We start from the raw sequence: 14,996 nt of genomic DNA, 5'->3' as shown, positions 1-14,996 counted from the left end.
AAATGACAATAAAAACAGACATTCCTCATTGTCCTGGGTGAAGGGTGAAGTCAGAACGTTTAACTGTATATATATGTGCCAGCTAGTTTAAGAAGTCAGACAAGTCTCAGATAAGAAGCCAACTAGGCTAGCTACTGTGTATGGTGCCCGATACCACGAGTCACAGGCTGCTAGAACCGGTGGGTGAATATCTGAAAATCTCCTGTACTTGTCTCCTCATATATGAGAAATAAATCTTCCTTGTAATCAGCTTGTGGTCTAAAGATGCTTTCCCTAACAGTTATTCACTTGTATTTTTTTTTTAATTTCAACTGTACTTCAAACATGCAGCACCAGATACAAGAATGAAAAGTTTCCAGGGGATGCTCCTTTCCCAGAGACAGACCCTGTGAAATGGGTTCCCAAAAAAAAAGAGGAGAGGCAACCCTAATTTAAAATAAAAGGTTTACGTCCATGGTGAATTCATGAGATAGAAAACAAAGGATGCAATAGTTGATATTGTGGGGACATCTTGTGGACAACTGAGAATAGAAATAGAATCTTATGTAAGGTCACCTAACTATTGTTATATGAATATACTGTACATAATTGATACTGTGATGATCACTAGTGGACAACTTAAACCAATATTACAATGTGTATATGTTTATATTTTATAACCACTTGATATCTCGAAGATTTACCCTCCTTCACGACCAGGCCATTTTTTGTGACACTGCACCGCGTTACTTTAACTGACAACTGCGCAGTCATACAATGCATACCAGAATAAAATGTTTGTCCTTTTTTTCCCATAAATAGAGGTCTTTTGATGATATTTGATATTTAATCACCTCTAGGTTTTTTATTTTGCGCTTTTAAACAAAAAAAAGATCAACAAAAATAATATATTTTACTCTGCTATAAAACATATCCGATGAATACCAAAAAATAAATAAATAAAAATCAAATTTGTTCATAATTTTAGGCCAATATGTATTCTGCTACATAATTTTGGTAAAAAAAAAAATCCCAATAAGCGTATATTGATTGGTTTGCGCAAAAGTTATCGTGTCAACAAACTTTGGGATATAGAGCGGGTAAAATAAGTATTGAACACGTCACCATTTTTCTAGGTAAATATATTTCTAAAGGTGCTATTGACATGAAATTTTCACCACATGTCGGTAACAATCCATACAACAATCCATTCATGCAATCCATACATTAAAAAAAAAAAATCAAAACAAAGAAGTTCAGAATTAACCACTTAACCCCCGGAAGATTTTACCCCCTTCCTGACCAGGGCCTATTTTGCGATTCGGCACTGCGTGACTTTAACGGACAATTGCACGGTCGTGCAAAGCTGTACCTAAACGAATTTGACTTCCTTTTTTTCCCACAAACAGAGCTTTCTTTTGGTGGTATTGGATCCCCTGTGCGATTTTTTGATCATGCGCTATAAACAAAAAAACAGCGTCAATTTTGCAAAAATAACAATATTTTTCACATTTTTTTATATGAAATTCCCCAAAAAAAATGTAAAAATCAAAATTTTTTAACATTTTCGGCCAATTTGTTTTATGCTACATATGTTTGGTAAAAAAATCACAAAAAGCGTATTTTGATTGGTTTGCGCAAAAGTTATCGCGTTTACTAACAAAGGGAAAGATTTTTGTCATTTTTGTTGTTTTTTTTTTAACGCGTAATGGTGGCGATCTGCGATTTTTTTTGCGGTACTGCAACATTGCGGTGGACAGATCGGACCCTTGACTGACATTTTTGACACTTTTGGGGTTACCAGTGACATTACTACAGTAATCAGTGCTATAAATATGCACTGTTACTGTAAAATTACACTGGCAGTGAAGGGGTTAACTTTTTTTGAGAGGGAGGGGTTATGTGTGTCCCTAGGGGCGTGATTCTAACTGTGATTTGGCTGTGGCTTGAGGTGTAGGAACAGTGATCAATGGTCCTACATAGCAGAACCGTATGATCACCATTCATACACAGGGGAGAATGACAGGCGGCTTGTTTACATTAGCCGCCTGCCTTTCTCCCTCTCCACCGACGATCGGGTCTGCCGGTCACATGCGCGGGGGGGGAGTCCGTGACCGTGTGGGAGCGCACCTCCGGCGGCTCCCGAGACCCTCACAGGCTAGCGACGTAGACCTACGTCGCTTTGCCTGTGAGGGGCTGACTGCCGCAGTAAATATACTGTGGGCAGTCGGCAAGCGGTTAAGTTATGTGCAATAAAATGGAATGAGACAGGGAAAAAGGATACTGGAATTTTAATTTATATATTTTTTTATACTAGTAATGGCAGTGATTAGCGACTCATAGCGGGATTGCTATATTGCGGTAGACAGTCTGGGGTTTATTTACTAAAGCTAGAAAGGGCAAAATTAGTCACAATGCTGCAGAGAAACCAATCAGCTTCTAACCTCAGCTTGTTTAGTTAAGCTTTAGCAATAAAACCTGCAAGCTGATTGATTTCTTTGCAGAATTGTGACTAATTTTGCCTTCTCTAGCTTTAGTAAATAAACCCCTAACTGACACTTTGGACACTATGTGGGGACCAGTGACACTAATACATACTAATACTAATAATATGATCAGTACTAAAAATATACACAGTCATTGTAATAATGACACTGGTTGGGAAGGGGTTAAAATGAAGGACGATTGAAGGAGTAAATATGTGCCTAACCAGTGTTTTGTGTACTATGTGTGCTGTTTTTACTAAGGGATCTGATGGATTTTATTCCCTGCATTGCAGGGATATTAAATCCATGACATTCCTGCAGGAATGTCAAATAAAATCCATGACATTCCTGCTGACAGAACAGAGCTCTTCCTTGCTGATCACCAGAAGGCGGCGGACATCCGTTGGCTAATTCATTGTCTAATCACAGCGCAGCAGCACTGTGGTACATGATCCAGTGCAGGAGCGCCACCTTGCTACCGTACATGTAAGTGATGCAGTCGGCAAGCTCTTAACAACTGTTTATTGTTTTTTTTTTTTTTCAGGATTCTGTTTTGGCGGAGTCCAATCAAAACATATTGATGTATGATCCTCAAATTCTTCATTAACTTAAATCTACAAAATCCAGGGGGGCAGTGAAGAGATAACACGTTTCAGCTTTACAAAGCGGCAATGTCTCCCCTATATATTGTTTCCTCACACAGGGAGTGAGCATACCCTGTGTTCCAACACTTCTTCTCTGAGCGAATTGGGCCCTAAACATGAGTATACTCAGTACAGCCTTAAGCCCTGTCTAGCGTCTAGCTGCACTGTATTTAAAATTATTGACAAATTTGACAGGCTGCATGCAGTGGGGCTGGACACGTGTGCCTGAGCATGCTAAAACACCAGGATTGGATGCACAGGGGCTAGATGCCCTACTGTGCAAGGAGCCTTAGTCACTTTAAATTCAAAATCCACCTTATGCAGATGTTACAGTTTAAGGCTCGGTTCACACTATTGCGATGCGGGAAGGCTGCGAATTCGCAGCCTGTTCCCGCATCGCACACGCACCCCCGGCAGTTCACACTGCCATATGCGATCCGCTGGGGGTGTCAATGTAATCTTAACGACACCCCCAGTTTGATCGCATATCGCAGTGCGATCGTGCAGTTCGCACAGGATCGGATCACACAAGTGTGAACCGCTGTGCGATCCGATCCTGATGCGGCAGCAAAAATGCCTCCTGTGCGTCTTTGCTGCGGGTGCGGTGCGAATTTAGCCATACAAACTGTATGGCTAAACTCGCACCGCACAGCTGATCGCATGTCATGTCGGAGCAGTGCGCTCCGACATGACATGCGAACCCGGCACACGCAGAAGTGTGAACCGGCTCTTAAACGCATTATATTTAAGGGAGCGATCCACATAAAATATATAACATTCACAAGGAATCAGCCATATAAAAAGTCTTATTATCATACTCATCTCTGATCAAAAAATAACCACAGAACATGCATGCAACACATTCTCCTACATAACTCACAATCATAGTATGGGTATATATAGATTATGGAAGTGTTGTACACTACTTGCCACTTACTATCAAATGGCTTCTCAAATTATGATTATTTTATTTAATAATTTATCACTACCTCTGATTGCATAGAAAATACCTATAAATATATTAAAACAGCATACATACTTCTACCCCATAAAACTTTTAGTTATTAATATTTTCTTTAAAACTAAAATGATTAGGTTATTCCACTCTCCATAACTTCCATAAACGAATAGAACATAATAGCGTTAGTACCTGGATTTCAGCCTATGAATTCTAAAGACCTCCTGCTCTTGGAGCTTCCAATGTAAATGTTAGCAGAGTAGAAGAAGGTACATATACTGTATGAAATACATAGCAGAAAAAATAAATATTTGTGAGCCTCAGAAAAGTACAATAAGGCTCTGTTCACACCTGAGCGTATTTCAGCTCGTAAAACGCTCATTTCTGAAGTCTCAAAATGCCCAATCAGAAAAATCTGATTCATTTTAATGGCCCCTGTTCACATCTGAGCGTTTTGTTGCCTAAAGCAAACACCTGAAGCTCAAAAAAGTACATGAGCTTCTTTATTGGCAGATTACAAGCGTTTTTGTTAGATGTCAATGCCTACCTCCAAACATCTGCAAAAAATGCTTGAAAAAAGCACAGAAAAACGCCTGAAAAAAGCCAGAAAAAACATTTGAAAACAATATGCTCAGGTGTGAATGGAGCCTAAGAAATACACTTACAAAAATAGGTAGCTCTGTAAAATAATATGCAATTGGTGGCACAGTGGTGTAGTGGTTAGCACTTTCACCTAGCAGCAAGAGGGTCGCTGGTTCAAATCCTGTCGGCATTATTGGGGTGAATAATAGGTAATTAACTAATAGAATAAAAATTATTTTAAAAGCCATGTATATTCATATCTTATGATGCTGAACAGTACAGCGTGGCTTCCATTTTGTTTTGAAGGTGAAAGAAAGTTCATATATGTACTTGTTAAACAAAATGTCTCTTACAAGCATACAAGAGGTTCTTATAATTTCAGAATTACAGAGGTCTTTGTATCTGTAAGATCGTAAATAAGATTTACATAGGCACCTTTCAGATAAGATATAATGGTAGTGCCAGTCTGTCTATAAGTATTTAACAATGGACAATACCCCAGTATACTCTAGCAGACATTTAAAGATGAACTATATATAAGTTTTAAAAGATACATCATTATGTGTGTGAAGATATTAGCACTAATTATGTCATTATATTATGTAAGGCATATAAATATATATTTAGGAATGTTATATTACCTTTTGGGTTTATATTCTTACAGTAGTAATCTTACTTAGAATACATTACTTTTAAGTGTAAGGACATGTGTATCTCATCACTAATTACCTAATTTCAGAGAAGTTTGTGTGTAGGTCTAGTGTAAGTTTTTATGACACTATAGATCTTCCAAACCTAGACTAAATGTCTGACAGTTATGTCAGAATCCAAATAATGAATGGATATTCACTAGCCAGAGGTCAAAGAGGTCATCAGATAAGGATATAGTGGTAATTTTTATTTAACTACAAAATCTAATGAACGGTACGATACTGCCCTCTATAGACTAAATACCAAATGCAGTTTTGGGATTATTCAGATATTCCCATATAGAAATATTATATTGTATTAAAAATAATTATTATTGAAATGGTTTACCAGATCCAATAATTGCCAAAGAATGATGGAGATACAGATGGACATTTATGTATGTACTGGGAGTATGGACAAAGTTTTATGTTGTGTTATATGATTAATCTTAAATATAGAGGAATCATCCTTTAATTTTATTATACATACATTGGGTTAATTATCAGGAGAGGTGTGTCTATGATCTCACCAGTTTAGGTATAGAATATCCCAACCAATGGGAATAATGTTTCATCCCTCTGGGTTTAACTTATGGTAATTTTTATTGCCCTTTGTTCTTACCATATAAAAGAATAACCCAGATGAGAGATAGGACACACATTACACTGCCCATCATACAATACACATACATCACACACACTACTACATCCCTCAATAGACTCATCCAGACATACTCCATCTTGATCCATCATTCATCTGAAACTTTGAGGGACGCCAAATGAAACTCCTCCCTCACTGGCATCCATCTTAAGACTCTGGTAACGACCATTTGCAGCTAGCGGCCATCTTAAGTGTGGTAAATATGCCTTGCTGTATTATTTGATTTTATTCAATATTGTTTATTCCTTCCTTATATGTTTTATATTGCATATTTAAGGGTAATAAGATTACAATCCCAGCCGTATAAACCATAGTAGATTTTTCTCTAAAAAGCTGATTTTTGTTTTTATACATTTTTATTAATATCAGATTTAGTGCATTATTTGCAATTTTAAGTCTTCCGTTTTGCATGGCTTATTCTCACTCCATCTGCAGTGGAATGACTTTTGGCCGTGTGATTCGCAGACAATTGTGGTCTGTTTATATAGAACATTCATTTATGGCTTATACTATACCTGGAGGAATGGTAATCTTACTTTCGTTTTACTTTCACTTTGCATTCAGTTTCACTTTCCTTATTGAGCTAAACATCACATTGCATTGATTGTTTGAAGTTAGTATATTTTCTGTAGAGTTATCTTTTTGTGTCACTTCCTGTTTGATCATATATTGTGATTACATGTCTGGTGAATAAATATTTTATATATATTCCATACTGTAGTCTGTACTCACTAAGATTGGTATATGCTTTTAAAAAGAAATTAATCAATTAAAAAGAATTCACGACATATTGATTTGTGAAATAAGTGAAGACTCTCCTACCGCACAGATCTTTGCCTATTAACCATAAATAGACACTGTTATAGTCAGAGCAGTATAAATATTCTGACATAATGAAGTACGAGCGTGAGATATTTATTATTAAATATTCTTACAATCCCAACCATGACACTACCTGCCTGGAGTTTGCATGTTCTCCCTGTGCCTGCGTGGGTTTCCTCTGGGTACTCCGGTTTCCTTCCACACTCCAAAGGCATGCTGGTAGGTTAATTGGATCCTGTATAAAAAAAAAAATTGGCCCTACTGTGTATGTCTGTGAGTTAGGGACCTTAGATTGTAAGCTCCTTGAGGGCAGGGACTGATGTGAATGTGCAATGTATATGTAAAGTGCTGCATAAATTGACAGTGCTATATAAGTACCTGAAATAATAAAAATAAATATTAACGAAGTAGGGAAAACAGATTACATACCCTTAGTTACATAGTTTATTAGGTTGAAAAAGGACACTAGTTCAACCAACAGAAAAAAAAGAAATAGAAAACCTCCATATACACAATCCTATACCCACAGTTGTTCCAGAGGAAGACAAATAAAACCCTATGCAGCATTAACCAGTTGGCTCCAACCCGGGTAAAACATTTCTTCCCTGATCCCACAGGAGGCAACAGAATGTTCCCTGGATCAACAATTCCTAGTGTTTTTATCTATAAATGTAATATCCAGTTATATTTTGTGCATTTAGAAATGCATCCAACAGTCTACAGAGTTGGTCAGAAGTTGTTCTTGAGGGTGTCTATTCCATGATTTCACCACTCTTACTGTGAAGAAGCCTCTACATGGACCCCTTATGTATTTATACATGGTGATCATATTCCCTCTTAATCGCCTCTTCTCAAGAGAGAACAAATTCAGTTCAGCTAGTTTCTCTCTTTCTCTTTCTTTCTCTCTCCCTCCCTCTTTCTCTCTCAATACAGTCTTTTAGCCAGTTTTCTACCCATTTATAAACTGAATTTTCTAAGCGTATAGACATTAGCTGTGTGTGGAGAACTGTCAAAAGATTTTGCAAAATCAAAAGTAAACTTTAACCACAGCTGCTCCTTTGTCTTTTTGTAAGTTTTTGCTTACTTCCTCATAAAAAGACATCAAATTTCTGAACACTTTGATCTTTTGTTAATCCATGCTCATTGTTTAAAATATTGTTTTCTAGCAAAAACTCGTTTATGTGGCCCTTTATCAAACTATCAAGTATCTTTCAGAAGTTAAACTATCCAGTCTGTAGTTACTTGGTGTACTGCCCTCCTAGTTAGGCTGTTAGGTAAATTTTGTTTTTGGCTTCACTGTAGTGAGTGCACCAGTGATTGATTTTTTTTTCTGTTAAGGATTTCCTAAACTAGGAGTTTGATTTTACACCATCTGTCTTTGAAAAAAGTTTCCAGAATATAGGATAAGGAAATGCAGATGACCAGTATGAAAATGACTCACTCCTCCTCCCCTCCTGACTGATGTCAGCAGGCGAATCTTAGCTCCGCCCGCTGCAGCTGTCAGGCGAGGAGAGGAGAGAGACAGCGGGTCAAGTGGCGGCCAATTGGCGCTCTGAAATAGGGTGAAGCCAGCATTTTTTTTATAAAACACATTGACAGGAGCAGCTAGCATTGGGAAACAAAGAGGATTATAGCAACATAGCAGTGTGGGTGAACAATCACTTAAAAATAATGAGAGTGTCATTTTTATTTTTTTTTTTTACATTAAAGCTACTGCTTGGATATTGCTTGTATATCAAGACAGCGCTCGCAAACCAAGGCAACATTTAAAAAAAAAACTTTGCTCGTCTTTCAAAGCGCTCATAAACCGAGTTACTCCTAAACCAAGGTTTTACTGTATTTGGCCTTAACACCAAATTATATGTCTGATCCAATACAGCTCACCATAAAAATAACACCATTCCTACGGTAAGCATGGAGGTAATAACATCCTGTTATTGGGGTGTTTATCTGCAGCAGGGACTGGAGCACTTGTCAGGATAGAAGGAAAAATGTATGGGGCAAAATACCATCAAATGCACGAGGAAAATCTACTGCCCTCTGCCAGAAAATTGTCAGTTGGAATTTGCAGACAGCAGCAATGAGCACACAGTGGTTGAAGGAGAAAAAGGTGAATGTCATTGCATAGCCTAGTCAGAGCCCAGACTTAAACCCTGTTGAGTATCTGTGGAATGACTTGATGACTGCAGTCCACAAACAGTCACTATTAAACTTAACTGAACTTGAGCAGTTCTGCAAAGAAGAGTGGGCAAATATTAATTTATTGCTGCAAAGCAACAAAATTTGATTTTTTTTCAAAGGGGGGGTTCTATACTCACTGTACATACTGTACCATAGTTTGTAGACTCTATAACTTTCACACAAACTAAATAATATACACGGATTTGGGTTATTTTTTACCAAAGAAAGATAGCAGATGATATTTTGCCCTAAATTAATGAAAAAAGATTATTTGTTTGAAAAATTTATAACAGAGATCAAAAATGTTATAAAACAAAGAATAATGTATTATTTCACAATTTTCAATTTTTTTTTTCTCGTTTAGATAGCAAAAAATAAAAAACCCAGCAATGATTAAATACCACCAAAAAAGCTCTATTTGTGTGAAAAAAAGTAAATAAATTGACTTTGTGTACAAGTATTGCATAACCACGCAATTGCCAGTTAATGTAGCACAGTGCTGAATAGCACAAAAAATGCTTTGTTAATGAAGGAGGTAAAACTGTCTGGAGGTCAATAAGTTAATTTGCGCAAGATGATTGTATTTAATTTTTTATAATGAATTTATAAAAAATATATTTTTTTGTAATGAGTGTCTGTTACTTATTGCATTAAAAGGAGTGAGTTTATCAATTACAAACTTAACTCCCTATTGAGCAAAATCCACGACCTGGAATCAACAAAACCGACCCCTCCCCCTCCACATCCCAATCTCTTACCAAACTCAGGGAAAACTTAAGAAACCTCCTTAGTGACAGGTATGACAAACATATACGCCACCTTAAAGTGGCCCACTATGGAGGAGCCAATAGGACAGGAAAGTACCTGGCATCTAAGCTGAAAGCAGCGCAGGCCAAATCCAGGATCTCCCATATCACCCGCACTCCCGACGACGCCCACATCACCAACCCTAAAGAAATCGCGGACAAGTTTGCTGAGTACTATGAGGCCCTTTATAATATAAAAAATTACCCCTCCACGCCGCAACTCTCGCTTGAGGCCATAAAAGCCTTCCTCTCCTCATTGCATCTTCCCTCCTTAACTACCCCGCAATTAGAAACTCAAAATGTTCTGCTCACCGAACCTGAAATCAATCCAAACTCTGAAGATGTCACCGGAAGTGACGAAACGCGTCAGTTTGGACCGCATAACGTCATCACGCTACCCTCAGTTGGAACACAAGCCGGAAGTCAGACATTTTTCTGCGAGGAGGACGTGCGGCCCGCACCACTGACCCCCAGGGATAGTGTGCTTTATACTTTTAACCTATTTTAACCCGAAGAATGGGTAAATAAAGATATTTAAAGACGATATCACGCTATTTGGAGCCTTTCTTCTCCCCATATATTGCCTTCACCACTACTGGTATTTGGAGCCCAGGGAAACCTGCAGGACCGTACAGAGGGGAAAGTCATCTTTGCCGAGAGGGCAACCTTAAGCCTGAATGGTCTTAGTGCCGTATGACACATAAGACCCATGTTGTCTGGTAAGTGACCCACCTTATTCACATTTTGAACCAGCCATTGATATCCTGAACTTTCAATCCAGAGCATTTGCACCTTCTTTGAATAATTATTTATTGAGGACATCCATTGCCTGAAGTATATCACCAGTGATTGATGGACTTTTTTTAATAATTTGTCCCCTTTTATAGACTGTGTTGTTTGATGTTATTATATATTACAGTCATTAGTTTACCTAGCACATGATCCACCGCTATGCTTTTTTGAATATTTATGTATGTTATTTTGGTTGCCATCAAATGATATTTATAGAGTCACACAGGCACTTTAGTAAGATACTGGTAATTTAAATCCTAGGAATACTGTTTATTTAATATATAGCAAGCGCTGTATTTGGCCTTTATAAAAAAAGACCAATTTTTTGACAACCTATCCATTTTTTACAGCAGCTGCATATATAGTCCATTTTTAACCAATTATTTTAAATCAATTTTAATATATAACACACATTGCTTATTACACCCTTTATACCCACCGGTACCCTTATAACCTTGGCGCAGGGAATATACTTAGTATATATCCTCCTGAACCTGAAATCAGTAGGACGATTAAATCCCTTCCTAATAATAAATCTCCCGGCCCAGATGGCCTGCCAAACGAGTATTATAAAATCTTTGACCCACTTTTGAACAAATTCTTATTGGAAGTTTAAACCCAAACTATAAAGGATGCCTCCCTCCCACCTGAAATGTTAGTAGCCCAAATAGTCACCCTACCTAAGCCAGGCAAAGACCCGACCACCCCTTCGAACTTCTGCCCTATCTCTCTGCTCAATTCCGATGTAAATAATTTACGCTAAACTGTTGGCCACACGCCTTATGAAAATCCTCCCATCCTTGATAGAGAAAGACCAAACCGGGTTTATCTCAGGGCGTCAAACGTCCGATGCAACTAGGAGAGTGATCAACCTGATTACGGGAAACGCACGCGAACGCCTTCTCCGTTGTTTGCTATAGACGCAGAGAAGGCGCTCGATAGAGTAAATTGGTTGTACATGAAATTGGCGCTACAAAAATTTGGCATAGAAGGTAACATTCTTAACGCAATACTCGCCCTATATTCCAATCCCACTGCCAGAGTCAACGCCTCAGGCATCCTATCTAGACCAATTGCAATTACTAACGGCACCCACCAGGGTTGCCCATTATCCCCGACCATCTTTAACCTCTCTATTGAGCCTCTGGCAGAAGCAGTGAGGATGAACCCAGATATTAACCACACCCAATATAAACTTAACCTGTTCGCTGATGACATAATTTTGTTCCTCACAAACCCCGACTCATCGCTCGCTACGGCCTACCATACGCTAATTCACTTTGGATCCCTCTCATACTATAAGGTCAATGCTTCCAAATCCCTGATATTAAATCCAGGCACTGATGGGCTAACGAAATGCTCCCTCCAAAAACGTTTCCCATTCTCTTGGAGGGATGAGGGGATCCCTTAATTAGGGATCACTCTTTCCTCCTCAATACCGTCTATGGTCCATATGAACTACAAAACCCTCCATACAAAATTGGTAAAAGAATTAACACATTAAACCCAACATGAAATATAATGGTTCAGCAAGATCGCGGCCATTAAAATGTTCATTATACCTCAGATACTATATTTATTTAGGTCTTTGCCTACCCCCATTCCCACTGCCCGAGTTTCGAAACTCTCTAGAAGCATAAAATCCTATATTTGGAATGGGAAAAGAGCGAGATGCGCCCACTGCACCTTTTCGCTTCACAGCTCCCTAGGGGGTGCTGGTCTCCCAGACATTTCCAACTACTATTGGGCGGCGCTGTTAGAACAGACCAGACACTGGTTCTCCAAGTGCAAGACACCTGGATGGGTGGCCCTGGAGGCCTCCTTAATTCCGGACGGGGATCTGCCCCTGCTTCTTCTAGCGGATCATTGGAAACCTCTAGCTTTAAAATCTATGACTCCCACCATACAAGCGTCAATTCTGGCGTCAAGATTTTCCAAAATAGGCACACCCGGCGACACCCCTCTATCGTCCCCCGTCAGTATCGATATATTCCATCTCCTTATACCTAACTTGAACACGCACATTTTGCGCACCTTAGGTATTTCATAGATACATGATCTAACAGCAAATAATCACATTTACTCATTGACAAAACAGACACAACCTCCCCCTCATGGCTCAATTTACCTGCATGCGCGTCTTACATTTCCTTAAATCCAACGTCATACCTGCAATTTCTAGTACATCAGGAACTTAAGAACTTAATACTCCCCACTACCTCCCCATAAAAGGGTCACATTTCACTCCTGTACCACCTTTTATATTCCAATATCGCATCTAAAAAATCTACCAACATGCTCAAGTGGGAATCCGATCTAGGCCAAACATACCACCTTAGTGACTGGAAGAGAGCTATACAGGCAATTAGCTTAGGGACCTGTGGCTCTAGCCACCGAGAAATCACGATAAACATTTTAAACAGTTGGTATTACACCCCCTACAGACTAGCCAAGATGTCGCCCTTATACTCGCCCCTGTGCTGGAGGGGTTGTGAACAAGAGGGAAACTTATACTACTCGCTCTGGTCATGCCCTAACCTAGTAAGCCTTTGGAACCGGGTTTCAAACTTATATCCTCACGCACGGGTATTATAACTAACCCCGATCCTTCGCTAGCCATTTTGAACATAGGCATAGACAAATTTCCCCCATGGCAAAGAACAGTGATTTCACACATACTCCTGGTCACCCGCCAACTAATCCTGCGAAAGTTGAAATCCACTCTGTCCCCGAACATATCTGAAGTGGTACAGATAGTGAACGAGAAGTACTCCTATGAACGTTAATTAGCGTTGGCTAATATGTCTATCACCAAATGTAACAATGAATGAATGGTCTATTTGGTTGAATGTCCGAAATACTGATTATTAATGTATGTTGCTCTACCTCGGGGGGGGGGGGAGTGGGGAGGGGAGAGGTGGCATGAGGAAAATTGCTGAAGGGGTGCCCGGAGCTCACCCCCCTCTGTTCTGACACTCCTCACCGCCTACCCTATGCACGGGGGCCTCTCCTAACCCCACACTGACGCTTACTTAGCTTATTGTTTTCCTTAATGACTGCACAATACTATTACCTCCTAATAAACTACACCTGCAAACCTTGAGCATTTTCTCTGACTGCCATGTTCGATACCTAGTTGTACTTTCTTTTTTTTGTATTGTTTTGACTGTTTTATCATGGTTTCTGTACACTGAACTGTTTACTAATAACTTGTACTGTTGAAAACCCAATAAAAAGCAATAAAAAAAAAAATTAATGAGTTTATGTTAAGATTGTTTACTTTATTAAAACTCTGTGTATGTCATATATGTATGAGGCAATACAGTTTCAATAAATTAAGTACATATATTAATTGCGTGCAAAGTTGTGATTATTTGAATATTTCTGGGGATGGGGTCCATAGCTTTCATCAGATTCCTGAAGGGGTCAGTGACTCAAGAAAGGTTAATGAAAACCCAAAAAAGAATATAAGGTCCCATGGAAACTGGGTGTTTAGACTGGTGCATGTCAAACTTTATGAGAGGCTGACTTCTGCAGTTGCAGTTGGATGGTGCACCTAGCGGTAGGAACATTTAGGGCAATATGCACCCAGGGACTTTTTTTGTGTTCCGGGCATTCGCCCCTAGGTGCACACGACTTTAAACGCTCAATACTGCTAAGTGCTCTGTCTGACCTCTCAAAGTATGACAAGGCTGGATGGGACACGTGCTACCCGATTGCAGATAAAATGGCAGCACCCCAGGCCCCGGGGCTAAACATCCAGCGCTCACAGGGCCTAATTCAGACTAATCCCTCCCACCCCACTTTATACAAAATAAATAAAAAATTTCAGCTCGACATACAATTTAACCACTTGTCATCTGGAAATTTCCCCCCCCCCCCCCTTCATAACCAGGCTATTTTTTGCGATACGGCACTGCATTACTTTAAGTGACAATTGCTCGGTTATGCAACTCTGTACCCAAATAAAATTATTTTTCATTTTTTTCCCACAAATATAGCTTGCTTTTGGTGGCATTTAATCACCACTGTGTTTCTAATTTTTTGCGCTATTAACAAAAAAATACAGACAACTTAAAAGAAAACAAAAACAAACAATTTTTTTACTTTCTTCTATAAAAACATATCCAATTAAAAAAAAAAATAGAATTTCTTCATAAATTTAGGCCAATATGTGTTTTGTTACATATTTTTGCTAAAAAAAATCCAAATAAGCGTAAAAATCATCTGCAAACTATGGTATATATGTATATACTGTATATACTGTATATATATATATATATATATATACTGTATACAGTTGGTACGGAAAGTATTCAGACCCCCTTCAATTTTTCACTCTTTGTTATATTGCAGCCATTTGCTAAAATCATTTAAGTTCATTCTTCTTCCTCAT

General features: G+C 38.7%; 1 protein-coding gene across 1 annotated transcript in view; it reads left to right on the top strand.

The window, feature by feature from the left end:
• Positions 1–14,996, top strand: part of LOC309567912 (uncharacterized protein) — a gene marked incomplete at its 3' end in the record, with an annotated part of 262,103 nt that overhangs the window by 107,921 nt on the left and 139,186 nt on the right. The gene's annotated exons all lie outside the window — the stretch shown is intronic.

Source organism: Pelophylax lessonae (genome assembly GCF_965119305.1).
Source record: "Pelophylax lessonae genome assembly, chromosome: 12".
NCBI lineage: Eukaryota > Metazoa > Chordata > Amphibia > Anura > Ranidae > Pelophylax > Pelophylax lessonae.
Note: the sequence above shows the minus strand (reverse complement) of the source record. Positions and strands in the feature narration are given on the sequence as shown.